Below are 14,750 nucleotides of genomic sequence, written 5' to 3' on the forward strand. Positions count from 1 at the left end.
CATCACATGATCACACTGACACAACCACAGGCACATAGACACAGGCAACAGAGCATGCACAATGTCGGCACTAGTACAGTGTATATACACCTTTCGCAGCAATGCAGGCTGCTATTCTCCCATGGAGACGATCGTAGAGATGCTGGATGTAGTCCTGTGGAACGGCTTGCCATGCCATTTCCACCTGGCGCCTCAGTTGGACCAGCGTTCGTGCTGGACGTGCAGACCGCGTGAGACGACGCTTCATCCAGTCCCAAACATGCTCAATGGGGGACAGATCCGGAGATCTTGCTGGCCAGGGTAGTTGACTTACACCTTCTAGAGCACGTTGGGTGGCACGGGATACATGTGGACGTGCATTGTCCTGTTGGAACAGCAAGTTCCCTTGCCGGTCTAGGAATGGTAGAACGATGGGTTCGATGACGGTTTGGATGTACCGTGCACTATTCAGTGTCCCCTCGACGATCACCAGTGGTGTACGGCCAGTGTAGGAGATCGCTCCCCACACCATGATGCCGGGTGTTGGCCCTGTGTGCCTCGGTCGTATGCAGTCCTGATTGTGGCGCTCACCTGCACGGCGCCAAACACGCATACGACCATCACTGGCACCAAGGCAGAAACGACTCTCATCGCTGAAGACGACACGTCTCCATTCGTCCCTCCATTCACGCCTGTCGCGACACCACTGGAGGCGGGCTGCACGATGTTGGGGCGTGAGCGGAAGACGGCCTAACGGTGTGCGGGACCGTAGCCCAGCTTCATGGAGACGGTTGCGAATGGTCCTCGCCGATACCCCAAGAGCAACAGTGTCCCTAATTTGCTGGGAAGTGGCGGTGCGGTCCCCTACGGCACTGCGTAGGATCCTACGGTCTTGGCGTGCATCCGTGCGTCGCTGCGGTCCGGTCCCAGGTCGACGGGCACGTGCACCTTCCGCCGACCACTGGCGACAACATCGATGTACTGTGGAGACCTCACGCCCCACGTGTTGAGCAATTCGGCGGTACGTCCACCAGGCCTCCCGCATGCCCACTATACGCCCTCGCTCAAAGTCCGTCAACTGCACATACGGTTCACGTCCACGCTGTCGCGGCATGCTACCAGTGTTAAAGACTGCGATGGAGCTCCGTATGCCACGGCAAACTGGCTGACACTGACGGCGGCGGTGCACAAATGCTGCGCAGCTAGCGCCATTCGACGGCCAACACCGCGGTTCCTGGTGTGTCCGCTGTGCCGTGCGTGTGATCATTGCTTGTACAGCCCTCTCGCAGTGTCCGGAGCAAGTATGGTGTGTCTGACACACCGGTGTCAATGTGTTCTTTTTTCCATTTCCAGGAGTGTATTTCTCAGTATAGTCGATCTGGCAAGGACACACTTCGCCCAACGAGAGACCAGTTTGTTGACACGATCACTGTAGAATGTTTGAATTTGTAGACGGAGCGGCAACCTCATCTCTGCTTGCAACGCTTCATTACTATTAAAGTGAAGTCGTTGGAACGGTTCTGTAAGTTTGAGAAACAAATGGAAATCGTATAAGGCTAAGCCGGGACTATACGGATGTTGATCGACAGTAGTGATCCCAAGGCGTCGGGTTGTTGCAGATGCAGCGCTTGTATGAGGTCTGGCATTATCATGCCGAAGGAGACTGTGCTCTATATGTAGACAAACTCTTAGAATTCGAAACTATTACAGCACGATGTTATATTAACTATTACAGCACGCTGTTACTCACACACCAATATACACAGTCCAGTCACATTAACGTGAAATTAACGTGAAATAACGACTCACAGGCAGCATGTGACAGCACTGACTGTGGAGGCCCAGCGGGGGACGCGGAAAACAGTGCAGTTCTTGTCGTAATGTGGAAACGGAGCAATTTATCTGACGTCCAAACGGGACATCATCACCGGCTTTCGGGCCAAGGGTAAAAGCATTTGAGAAACGGCTAAGTTTGTAACCTGTTCACGTGTCATTGTGGTTAAGGTAAAACATGGCTGACAAAATGACGCTGTGCAATACTAGCGGCGAAGCAACTGTGGTTCACAACAGGTGATAGATAACAGGGATGAACGACGGCTGCGAAGATGTGTATGAGTGAAAATACACTAATGGCCATTACAATTGCTACACAAAGAAGAAATGCAGATGATAAACGGGTATTCATTGGACAAATATATTATGCTAGAACTGACATGTGATCACATTTTCACGCAATTTGGGTGCATAGATCCTGAGAAATCAGTACCCAGAACAACCCCCTCTGGCCGTAATAACGGCCTTGATACGCCTGGGCATTGAGTCAAACAGCTTGGAGCTTGGATGACGTGTACAGGTACAGCTGCCCAAGCAGCTTCAACACGATATTACAGTTCATCAAGAGTAGTACTGGTGTATTGCGACGAGCCAATTGCTCGGCCACCATTGACCAGACGTTTTCAATTGGTGAGAGATCTGGAGAATGTGCTGGCCAGGGCAGCAGTCTAACATTTTCTGTATCCAGAAAGGCCCGTACAGGACCTGCAACATGCTGTCGTGCATTATCCTGCTGAAATGTATGGTTTCGCAGGGATCAAATGAAGGGTAGAGGGACGGGTCGTAACACACCTGAAATTTAACGTCCACTGTTCAAAGTGCCGTTAATGCGGACAAGAGGTGACCGAGACGTATAACCAATGGCACCCCATACCATCACGCCGGGTGATACGCCAGTGTGGCGATGACGAATACACGCTTCCAATGTGCATTCACCGCAATGTCGCCAAACACGGATGCGACCATCATGATGCTGTAAACAGAGCCTGGATTCATCCGAAAAAATGACGTTTTGCCATTCATGCACCTAGGTTCGTCGTTGAGTGCACCATCGCAGGCGCTCCTGCCTGTGATGCAATGTCAAGGGTAACCGTAGCTATGTTCTCCGAGCTAATAGTCCATGCTGCTGAAAACGTCGTCGAAGTGTTCGTGCAGTTGGTTGTTGTCTTGAAAACGTCCCCAGCTGTTGACTCAGGGATCGAGACGTGGCTGCACGATCCGTTACAGCCATGCGGATAAGATGCCTGTCGTCTCGACTGTTAATGATACAAGGTCGTTGGGATCCAGCACGGCGTTCCGTATTACCCTCCTGAACCCACCGATTCCATATTCTGCTAACAGTCATTGGATCTCGGCTAATGCGAGCAGCAACGTCGCGATACGATAAACCGCAATCGCGTTGGGCTACAATCCGACCTTTATCAAAGTCGGAAACGTGATGGTACACATTTCTCCTCCTTACACGAGGCATCACAACAACGTTTCACCAGGCAACGCCGGTCAACTGCTGTTTGTGTATGAGAAATCGGTTGGAAACTTTCCTCATGTCAGCACGTTGTAGGTGTCGCCACTGGCGCCAACCTTATGTGAATGCTCTGAAAAGCTAATCATTTGCATATCACAGCATCTTCTTCCTGTCGGTTAAATTTCGCGTCTGTAGCACGTCATCTTCGAGGTGTAGGAATTTTAATGGGCAGTAGTGTATGTGCAACTGTTGAGCAAATGACTGCGCAGATCCCAGATGAACCAAGGTGCTATCAAGAACGTCTCTTCAACGTCCGTTCGGCGTACGTAGCTGTGTATGGGCCTCTGCAGCAGGTGTCTGGTTCATGCACCCATGCTGACTGCAGTTCAGCGGTGACAAAGGCTGGAATTTGCACTCCAATACCGCAACTAGAAGTCCGCTAAATGGCGACAGGTGACCTTTCCAGATGAATCACGTTTTGTGTACCGTCGGTCCAAAATCAAACACTCAGCAGCAACCGTCGGAAGGGTAGAGCACGGAGGAGAGACCGTTTTGGTCTGGGAAATGTTTTTGTGGCATTCCATGCGTGATTTCGTCGTTAGAGAAGGCACAATAAATCAACACAAGTATGAACCTATCCTCAGGGACCATGTCCACATCTATATGTAATTTGTTTTTCCTGAACACGACGGTATACAGGGTGGTCCATTGATCGTGACTGGGCCAAATATCTCACTAAATAAACATCAAACGAAAAAACTACAAAGAACTAAACTTGTCTAGCTTGAAGGGGGAAACCAGATGGCGCTATGGTTGGCTCACTATATGGCGCTGCCACAGGTCAAACGCCGAGCGGTTCTAGGCGCTGCAGTCTCGAACCGCGCGACCACTACGGTCGCAGGTTCGAATCCTGCCTCGGGCACGGATGTGTGTGATGTCTTTAGGTTAGTTAGGTTTAAGTAGTTCTAAGTTCTAGGGGACTGATGACCTCAGAAGGTAAGTCCCATAATGCTCAGAGCCATTTTTTGAACCACAGGTCAAACGGATACCAACTGCGCTTTTTTAAAAATAGGAACCCCCATTTTTAATTACTTATTCGTGTACTACGTACAGAAATATGAATATTATAGTTGGACCACTTTTTTCGCTTTGTGATAGATGACATATGGTTCACAATTGTAGACGAACAGTTGGTAACAGGTAGGTTTCTTAAATTAAAATACAGAACGTAGGTACGTTTGAACATTTTATTTTGGTTGTTCCAATGTGATACATGTACCTTTGTTAACTTATCATTTCTGAGAACGCATGCTGTTACAGCTTGATTACCTGTAAATACCACATTAATGCAATAAATGCTCAAAATGATGTCCGTCAACCTCAATGCGTTTGGCAATACGTGTAACGACATTCCTCTCAACAGCGAGTAGTTCGCCTTCCGTAATGTTCGCATTTGGATTGACAATGCGCTGACGCATGTTGTCAGGCGTTGTCGGTGGATCACGATAGCAAATATACTTCGACTTTCCGCACAGATATAAATCCGGGGACGTCAGATCCGGTGAACGTGCGGGCGATGGTATGATGCTTCGACGACTAATCCACTGTCATGAAATATGGTATTCAATACCACTTCAACCGCACGCGAGCTATGTGCCGGACATCCATCATGTTGGAAGTACATCGCCATTCTGTCATACAATGAAACATCTTGTAGTAACATAGGTAAAACATTACGTAGAAAATCAGCATACATTGCACCGTTTAGATTGCCATCGATAAAATGGGGGCCAATTATCCTTCCTCCCATAATGCCGCACCATACATTAACCCGCCAAGGTCGATGATGTTCCACATTTCCCAGCCATCGTGGATTTTCCGTTGCCCAATAGCGCATATTATGCCGGTTTACGTTACCGCTGTTGGTGAATGACGCGTCGTCGCTAAATAGAACGGTGGAAAAAGATCTGTCATCGTCCCGTAATTTCTCTTGTGCCCAGTGGCAGAACCGTACACGACGTTCAAAGTCGTCGCCATGCAATTCCTGGTGCATAGAAATATGGTACGGGTTCAATCGATGTTGATGTAGCATTCTCAACACCGACGTTTTTGAGATTCCCGATTCTCGCGCAGTTTATCTGCTACTGATGTGCGGATTAGCCGCGACAGCAGCTAAAGCACCTACTTGGGCATCATCATTTGTTGCAGGTCGTGGCTGACGTTTCACATGTGGCTGAACACTTCTTGTTTCCATAAATAACGTAACTATACGGCAAACGGTCCGGACATTTGGATGATGTCGTCCAGGATACCGAGAAGCATACACAGTACACGCTCGTTGGGAATTTTGATCACAATAGCCATACATCAACACGATATCGACCTTTTCCGCAATTGGTAAACGGTCGATTTTAACACGGGTAATGTATCACGAAGCAAATACCGTCTTCACTGGTTGAATGTTACATGACACCACGTACTGCTACGTTTGTGGCTATTAGAGCGCCATCTATCACAAAGCGAAAAAAGTGGTCCAACTAAAACATTCATATTTCTTTACGTACTACACGAATATGTAATAAAAATGGGGGTTCCTATTTTTAAAAAATGCAGTTGATACCCGTTTGATCTATGGCAGCGCCTTCTAGCGGGCCAACCATAGCGCTATCTGGTTTCCCCCTTCAAGCTAGACGAGTTTCGTTCTTTGTAGTTTTTTCGTTTGATGCTTATTTCGTGAGATATTTGGCCCGGTCACGATCAATGGGCCACCATGTATACCGGCAGCGCAATGCAACGTGTCACACAGTTCGCAGTGTGCGCGTGTTGTTCGAAGAGCACCTGAATGATTTTCCACTACTCTCCTGGTTACCAGCCTTTCCGGATTTACACCGAATAGAGAATATGTCAGACCACCTGCACCAGGCTGTTCTAGATTCGCAACAGTCCGCGCTGCAAAAGGTGGTTGTTCAGTGTTTTGACAGGTGGTCACAATAATTTGACTTGAAAATGTAGTTACATTATGCACGGCCATGTTGCACGCTACAATTCGGAGATCTTTAGCGGCAAATGGCTCCAATTACGAACACGAAGAATAAAAATGTAGAATGTTAATGATGTTCGTTTTATTTAAAAGCATTAAGAGTGTTCAAATTAAAAATTCAGAGGCGTTGCTTTTGAGCAGTCACTCGTGTATTACCTATCTTTCCCTATAGCTTACCCCTACTCTTCTGCGAATTTCGAACATCGGCGGACATTTTTTGCTGTCGAACGCTTTGCCTATGAACTCTGATACTACGTCTCCAGGGTCAACAAACCAGGACCTCTTATCGAAAGGATGGACATTGTAAGACGTATGCGTTGCCGGCGATGGGCGATGCATGGCAGAGTCTCTGACCAGAGAGTAGTATGTAGTTAGTTGTTGCTTGTCGCTAGTCGCCATTAGTCTGTAGTAGTCTGCAGTTGTCTCCAGTAGTCGACAGTAGTCGGCGCGTGCCTGCGCGTGTCGGCAGTCTGCTCTGGTCGGGACTTTGGACGATGAGTATTATTGTAGGAGGTAAAGAAGCAGCCTTGCGCATATCTAGTAATGTATATTAACTGTCATTAACTTCTTTTAAAAATGCCCCAATAATAATTTTTATAATATAAAGTAATTTTTTTTTTAAAAAAAAGCATTCATTTCAATTTAAAGAATATTTCCAATGCATGATCATTCCTTCCAAGAATCAGAAAAAAATATAGGCCAGCATTGCACGAAGCTGTGCCGAATAATTTTTACATAAGAACAGATATATTCGCAGTTTTTATTGGGGTAAGAAATTTTCCTTTTTTATTCAGAATACAGGGCCGAGGCGCAGCGCTGCTGTCGTCATAAAATTTACCAGGTTACTGAGTTTTTTTTATTATTTTGGTGTTTAGGAATTTTTCTGGTTCGAACTTAACATTAAAAGAGAAAAGAATTTTGTGGGTACATTCAATGAGAATGCATATCTGCACAGAGATTATAAATGGAAACCAATTTTGTTCAGAGGTTACAATATATAAAATTCATTTAATTATTATTTTTGTGCGGAGGTTTTAAAATAAAAAAAAATTCTGTGGGGAGGTTACACTTGGCGACATCCGGCCAGGATCGTATTTCTTTGTGAATCTTCTGATAAGTAGTCATATATCTGCTCTTATTTACTAAAATGTAGTTTGCATCTGGCGCAACGCATTTACTAATTTGTCACTCTTTCTTTCACAGATCATCGGCAATTTGTTGCTCTTTGTTGTAATTGTGTTTGTTGCATTTTGCATTGTACTTGTTTCATTTGTGCTTAATTCCGATTTGTGAAAAAATGCCGCGAAAAACTGTTAACAGTACATCGCGATGTGCAATGAATGAAACAGCCGATTCGAGTAATTTGACCGATCATACTAGCGACAGTTTGTGTAATAATGATAGTCCTCCATTTACAGACAATCACTAGTAATGATTTTAATGCTAATGACGCGGCACGTTCTGTTACAATGAACGCTGCCCAGTTTAACACACCCGATTTGCAAAATTTAAATTGTGAGCAGATAATTGTTTCTAATGAAGGTGAACAATGTAGTCAGAATACGTCAAATTTATTTAATTCCGGTGTAGTGACTAACAGTGCACATCCGGTTGACAAACCTTTTCGAGAATCACAGAATAACCAAATGGTTACATAAAATGCGATAAAAGCAGAAGCGCCATCAAACAGCACAGAGAATAGAGTAGGTAGGTAATATTGGCTTGGATCAAATTATGGCAGTATTGCTACAGTTTAAGAAAGAATATGACAACAATCACAAGTTACCTAATGAAAATTCCAAACAACAGAGTGAAAATTTCAAACAACTTAGTGAAAATTTCAAACAGTTAAATGAAAAACACGACCACCTAAATGAACAGAACAGACAGCTTAGTGAACAGATTACAGCCGTTGCCGCGCAATGTCATGATACTAAAGAACAATTACGTGAGGAAATTAAGGCTTGTGCTAGGAAAAGTAGTGAAGAAATTAGATCTGTTGCTCAAGAATTAAGGAATACGCAGGCAGCTGCAACAGAATCACTTAGAGACGAAATTAGTGCAGTCGGTAAACAATGCTCTGAAAACGCGACACAGTTACGCGACGAGTTTAAATTAATGTCACCAGAACTTTCGCGCACATTGGATGCAAAGGTAGACGCGAAATTTGAACAACAGAACAGCCAAATTGACGAACGCTTTAATCACCACCTACAAAACAGTGAAACGCGTTACCGTAAATTTATACAGGAACAGAATAAAGTAAAGCGATAAGTGATGGAAACTATTACTGCACAGAGACAGGAAGATAAACGTAAATTGTTTACGAAAGCAAAAACATACGTAGACAACAATATTGCTACAGTATCAGACGAAATTAATACTATCAAACAGTTGAACACCGAATGGCGTGACTAAATTTCCGATCTTAAATCAAAAACAGATACACACACAGTAGACTTTCAGACAGTGACCGACAGACTTTAAAAATTAGAATTAATACAGGATTCCGATGTCATCAAAGCAGATGTTAAAAAATTGAACGAAACCACACGTAAAATACAAAAACAAATTAATGCTTGTGACACTAAAAACGATGATCAGGTAAAAATACTGACTGAAAAATATGATAATTGGCCAGTCGTATTGACGTTATTGAAAGTAATAATGACAGCAAATCAGACGATACTTCACCGATTTCGTTTAATCACACACCTCAATTCCAAAATTTTTAGCAGACGATCAGTGAGATAGATTCGTCCAATAATACATTACGTAGAAAATTGTCGACTTTACAGCAAGAGGTGACAGAGATAAAAAATATTTCAGTCAATAACACGTCACAGCATACGGCACATTCCGAACATTTGTCACACTCACACAGCCAGTATAATTTAGGTAATTTACAGAGAGTACGTGACTTAGATTCCGAACAATCACAGACAAATAGATTCTCATACAATCCTGAACCTGTTCAGACGTACAGAGACGATAATTTTGATTACAAACATTTTCTATCCGTGAGAAAATTTAAAGTATTTAAAAATGACAGAACACAGATTCACGCTTTGAACTGGATACGACAATTTATTTTTGTACTTTCACCGCCATTGCCTGTAACGCAGAAACTGAAATTTATTTGCAGCGTGTAATAAACCTCAGGGGATTCATTACGCTTTAATGAATATGTCCCGTAGCATGCACAGGGCCCCGAGCCGTAGTAGTGCTGTTTCATCTTTAGTTTTCTGCCCTGCTGCCTTCTCTTCTACTATCCTTTATATCTATCAAAACAGCTCTTCAACTATCGAACTATCTAGAATTAAGAAACGTGTAAAGAAAACCTGATACGACAAGTTTTACCTGAAAGTGACAATTTTCATTAGACATTCCTGAAATGACAAGCACTACCAGCGTAATTTTAATAACAGACAAAATTTTAATCATCAGTATGTGTAAAATTATCAGCAACAGCGAACGCATTTTGGTAACAATAGAGGTTTTTCACAACAACAGCATGAAAGCCAGCCGGTTAGTATACCTAACCAACAATGCAGTCTACAAGGTCAACCAAGCTTTAATGTTTCGCCGCCTACACGTATGGCGTCAGCTCCAACAAATACACTCCTGGAAATTGAAATAAGAACACCGTGAATTCATTGTCCCAGGAAGGGGAAACTTTATTGACACATTCCTGGGGTCAGATACATCACATGATCACACTGACAGAACCACAGGCACATAGACACAGGCAACAGAGCATGCACAATGTCGGCACTAGTACAGTGTATATCCACCTTTCGCAGCAATGCAGGCTGCTATTCTCCCATGGAGACGATCGTACAGATGCTGGATGTAGTCCTGTGGAACGGCTTGCCATGCCATTTCCACCTGGCGCCTCAGTTGGACCAGCGTTCGTGCTGGACGTGCAGACCGCGTGAGACGACGCTTCATCCAGTCCCAAACATGCTCAATGGGGGCAGATCCGGAGATCTTGCTGGCCAGGGTAGTTGACTTACACCTTCTAGAGCACGTTGGGTGGCACGGGATACATGCGGACGTGCATTGTCCTGTTGGAACAGCAAGTTCCCTTGCCGGTCTAGGAATGGTAGAACGATGGGTTCGATGACGGTTTGGATGTACCGTGCACTATTCAGTGTCCCCTCGACGATCACCAGTGGTGTACGGCCAGTGTAGGAGATCGCTCCCCACACCATGATGCCGGGTGTTGGCCCTGTGTGCCTCGGTCGTATGCAGTCCTGATTGTGGCGCTCACCTGCACGGCGCCAAACACGCATACGACCATCATTGGCACCAAGGCAGAAGCGACTCTCATCGCTGAAGACGACACGTCTCCATTCGTCCCTCCATTCACGCCTGTCGCGACACCACTGGAGGCGGGCTGCACGATGTTGGGGCGTGAGCGGAAGACGGCCTAACGGTGTGCGGGACCGTAGCCCAGCTTCATGGAGACGGTTGCGAATGGTCCTCGCCGATACCCCAGGAGCAACAGTGTCCCTAACTTGCTGGGAAGTGGCGGTGCGGTCCCCTACGGCACTGCGTAGGATCCTACGGTCTTGGCGTGCATCCGTGCGTCGCTGCGGTCCGGTCCCAGGTCGACGGGCACGTGCACCTTCCGCCGACCACTGGCGACAACATCGATGTACTGTGGAGACCTCACGCCCCACGTGTTGAGCAATTCGGCGGTACGTCCACCCGGCCTCCCGCATGCCCACTATACGCCCTCGCTCAAAGTCCGTCAACTGCACATACGGTTCACGTCCACGCTATCGCGGCATGCTACCAGTGTTAAAGACTGCGATGGAGCTCCGTATGCCACGGCAAACTGGCTGACACTGACGGCGGCGGTGCACAAATGCTGCGCAGCTAGCGCCATTCGACGGCCAACACCGCGGTTCCTGGTGTGTCCGCTGTGCCGTGCGTGTGATCATTGCTTGTACAGCCCTCTCGCAGTGTCCGGAGCAAGTATTGTGGGTCTGACACACCGGTGTCAATGTGTTCTTTTTTCCATTTCCAGGAGTGTAGTAACGCACAGCAACAAGGGAATCAGTACGTACAGAAAACACACTATTTCAATTCCTATCGCAATGCACCGTATAGAAATGACTATCATGACAGACGTAAAAGTAATGAACACAATTCTCAGCGTACATTTAATAACAGTCGGTCTTATCAGCAGCAAAATCATCCGCAACAACATATTATCATGAATGAACCTGACAGTAGATATCATCCCGATCGTAATACGTCAGGAAGAAATAACAGAAACGTACGAATAGTTGAAATGCCACAGCATTCTCCTGAAAATAATAGCGCGTCAGATAGAATTTGACTAGATACAGTACAGGTTGCATCTTCCAGTAACGTAGGCACTGCTTTTGACACACAGAATGTTGTTCACGAAAATGTTATTACTTTTGAGGACATCCAAGACACTCTTTTGCAGGAAAGACCAGTTATTCAAAAAACCATTTCACACCCTGTCATCGAAGTAAAAATTGGATCATCGAAATTTTCAGCAGTAATCGATTCTGGATCTCCTATGTCAGTCATAAATGAGGACTCTTTCAACGAATGTAACAAAGAGAATAGCTATCCTAGGTTACCATTAGGCAAAACAAAAGTAAAAGGAGCAGTATCTGGTAAAGGAGTAGATGTTAAGTTACAGACACATTTATCATTTGGTATTGCAGGTCGTACATTTCACTCAAATTTTTGGATTGTTCCCTTATTGACGACAGACGTTATTTTAGGTACGAATTTTCTGGTACAACACGACGCAATTATTGACTTTCAAAATTCCTATTTAATGTTGAAGGATGAAAATGTACAACTGGCTCTAGAATTTCAGCACTCTTTATTCCAAATTGTTCACAGATACGTACGTACACAACAATAATACTCCAGACGAAGCCGACTATGACGTTATACAGATGATTTCTGATAAAGTTAAACAGAGCAGTGCAAATACAGACGACGAACGCACGCAACTACGCAAAATTCTTTTACAGCAAGCCCCAGTTTTTGACAACGTGTCTGGTACTATGTCCGGTTTTATGTATGAATTTCAAGTTAAACAGCACGACACATTTAAAGCCAAACATTATCCCATTCCGTATATTCACAGAGAACAAGTTAAGAAAGAATTGCAAGCTATGCTTGACCAAGGAATTATTGAACCGGCAGTTAGTCCGTACATAAAACCCCTCCATATTGTTATGAAAAAGGATGGTTCACTTCGCCTCGTTCTTGAATCAACTCCATCCGGACTGCAGAAAGTACATGGCTTTTCTCTGTTTTGGTGACTGTTATCAATTTTGTAAATTACCGTTCGGTTTAATTATTTCTTCAGTAGCATTTATTCGCGGATTGAATACAATACTTCCGACAGAACTTAAAGACAGAATCACAACGTATGTAGACGACATTCTTATTGCAGAAGCTAACTGGTCTGAACACAATCTGATTCTTGAACAACTGTTGCAAACTTTTCGTGCACAAGGACTCACAGTTAATCTCAGTAAATCGCACTTCGGTAAAACTTCTATAAAATTTCTTGGACATGTAATTTCAGCAGAAGGCATTGCGCCTGACCCGGAAAAACTTCAAGCTTTACGTGACATTACTGTTCCTACAACGAAGAAACAACTGCGCAGCTTTTTGGGTTTAATTAACTTTTTCCGTCAATTTATTCATTACTCTGCTTTAGACACCCCTAGATTATGTCAATTGACAGGTAAAAACACTATTTGGTCCGGGGATAAGCAAGCACATTCTGAATTTATGAACCTGAAACATGCTTTGTTGAATGCACCACTTTTATCACATCCAGATCTTACTAGAAATTTTTCCATTGCCACCAACAGTTCTAACACCGTTTTAGGCGTACACATTTTTCAGGAAATTGAAGAAGATGGTTCTACAGTAATTAAAAACATCGCCTTTGCGAGTCGCATTCTGTCACCTGCTGAACGTAATTATTCTGTTACAGAACTTGAAACATCATGTGTTGTATGGGCATTTACGAGATTTCGGCCTTTCCTTTATGGAAGACATGCGACCGTTTATACAGACCATAGAGCGATACAGTTTTTACTTTCCGCTAAATTTACACACGACAGATTAAACAGATGGAAACTTTATTTGCAGGAATTTAATTTTACAATAGTTCACATTCCCGGTACACAAAATATTGTAGCAGAATCACTATCCCGTTCTCTCAGCAACAACCAGCAAGACATCGCAACCAACTTCAGCAAAGCAAATTTCAGCGTCATGTACATTCAACGAGTTGCATTTGAAAATTTCATTTCGTCGTCATTACAAGACATAGCACAAGAGCAGAGTAAAGACAACGTATGGAAAGAGATTAAACACCTTTGGCAATTAGAAACCATTACACTCTACGCAATAATATTCTGTTTCGCCGCTCTCACCCTGACAGCAACAATTGGTTATTATGCATTCCTGACGAACTTGTTAACAAATTAATTTGGTATACTCATTTAAGTTACGCACATTACGGACCCAGAAAATGTTTTCTTATACTGAACAGAACTGTTATTTTACCAACATGGAGAAACGTATTCGACGAGTTTTAGCGTCATGCAAAATCTGTCAGAAAGCTAAGTCAGATATGACTTCACATATTCCTCCATTACATCCCATTGTACCTATTAAATTGAGACACATGGCCGCTGTAGACATTTTTGGTCCGATTCCCAGAACTAATAGAGGTTTTTGCTACATCTTTGTCGCTGTTGAACTCACTTCAAAATTTGTTACCTTCACTCCGTTACGCAAAGCTACTGCTAAAACTGTTTCGAAAGCATTTGTAAAACATTTTCTATTTCAAGTAGGGCATGTGTTGAAAGTAATTTCCGACAATGGACCACAGTTTCGTTCTGCTGTATGGACACGTATGTTACGAGCTAGAAACATTTCTCCGATCTATATATCCAGGTTCCATGCTTCTTCGAACCCTTGTGAACGATTAATGAAAGAAATTGGTAAACTGTGTAGAATATACTGCCATAAATGACATATTGATTGGGACACAAACATACTCTCATTCCAGGATGTAATTAATTCCATTCCAAATGAATCTACTATGCTATCTCCGTCTGTTATACTGAAAAATGTTGAACCACATAACAATTTTATAGAATTAGTAACCTTTCCTACATCTCGTCGACTACGACACCATGAAATAATTGACATTGCGCTGAATAACATCAAACATGCCGCAGAGCGCCGGAGAAGACACCAAAAACAGGTTTGTACGCGCCGTGACTTTCACATTGGACAGAAGATATTAGTGCGTACACACTATTTATCCAACAGAGGAAAGAGTAGATGCAGTAAATTTGAGCTTCTATATGCAGGTCCATATCGAATTCGCAGGATTTCTCACCC

This window comes from Schistocerca cancellata, chromosome 6 (genome assembly GCF_023864275.1).
Source record: "Schistocerca cancellata isolate TAMUIC-IGC-003103 chromosome 6, iqSchCanc2.1, whole genome shotgun sequence".
Taxonomy (NCBI): Eukaryota; Metazoa; Arthropoda; class Insecta; order Orthoptera; family Acrididae; genus Schistocerca; species Schistocerca cancellata.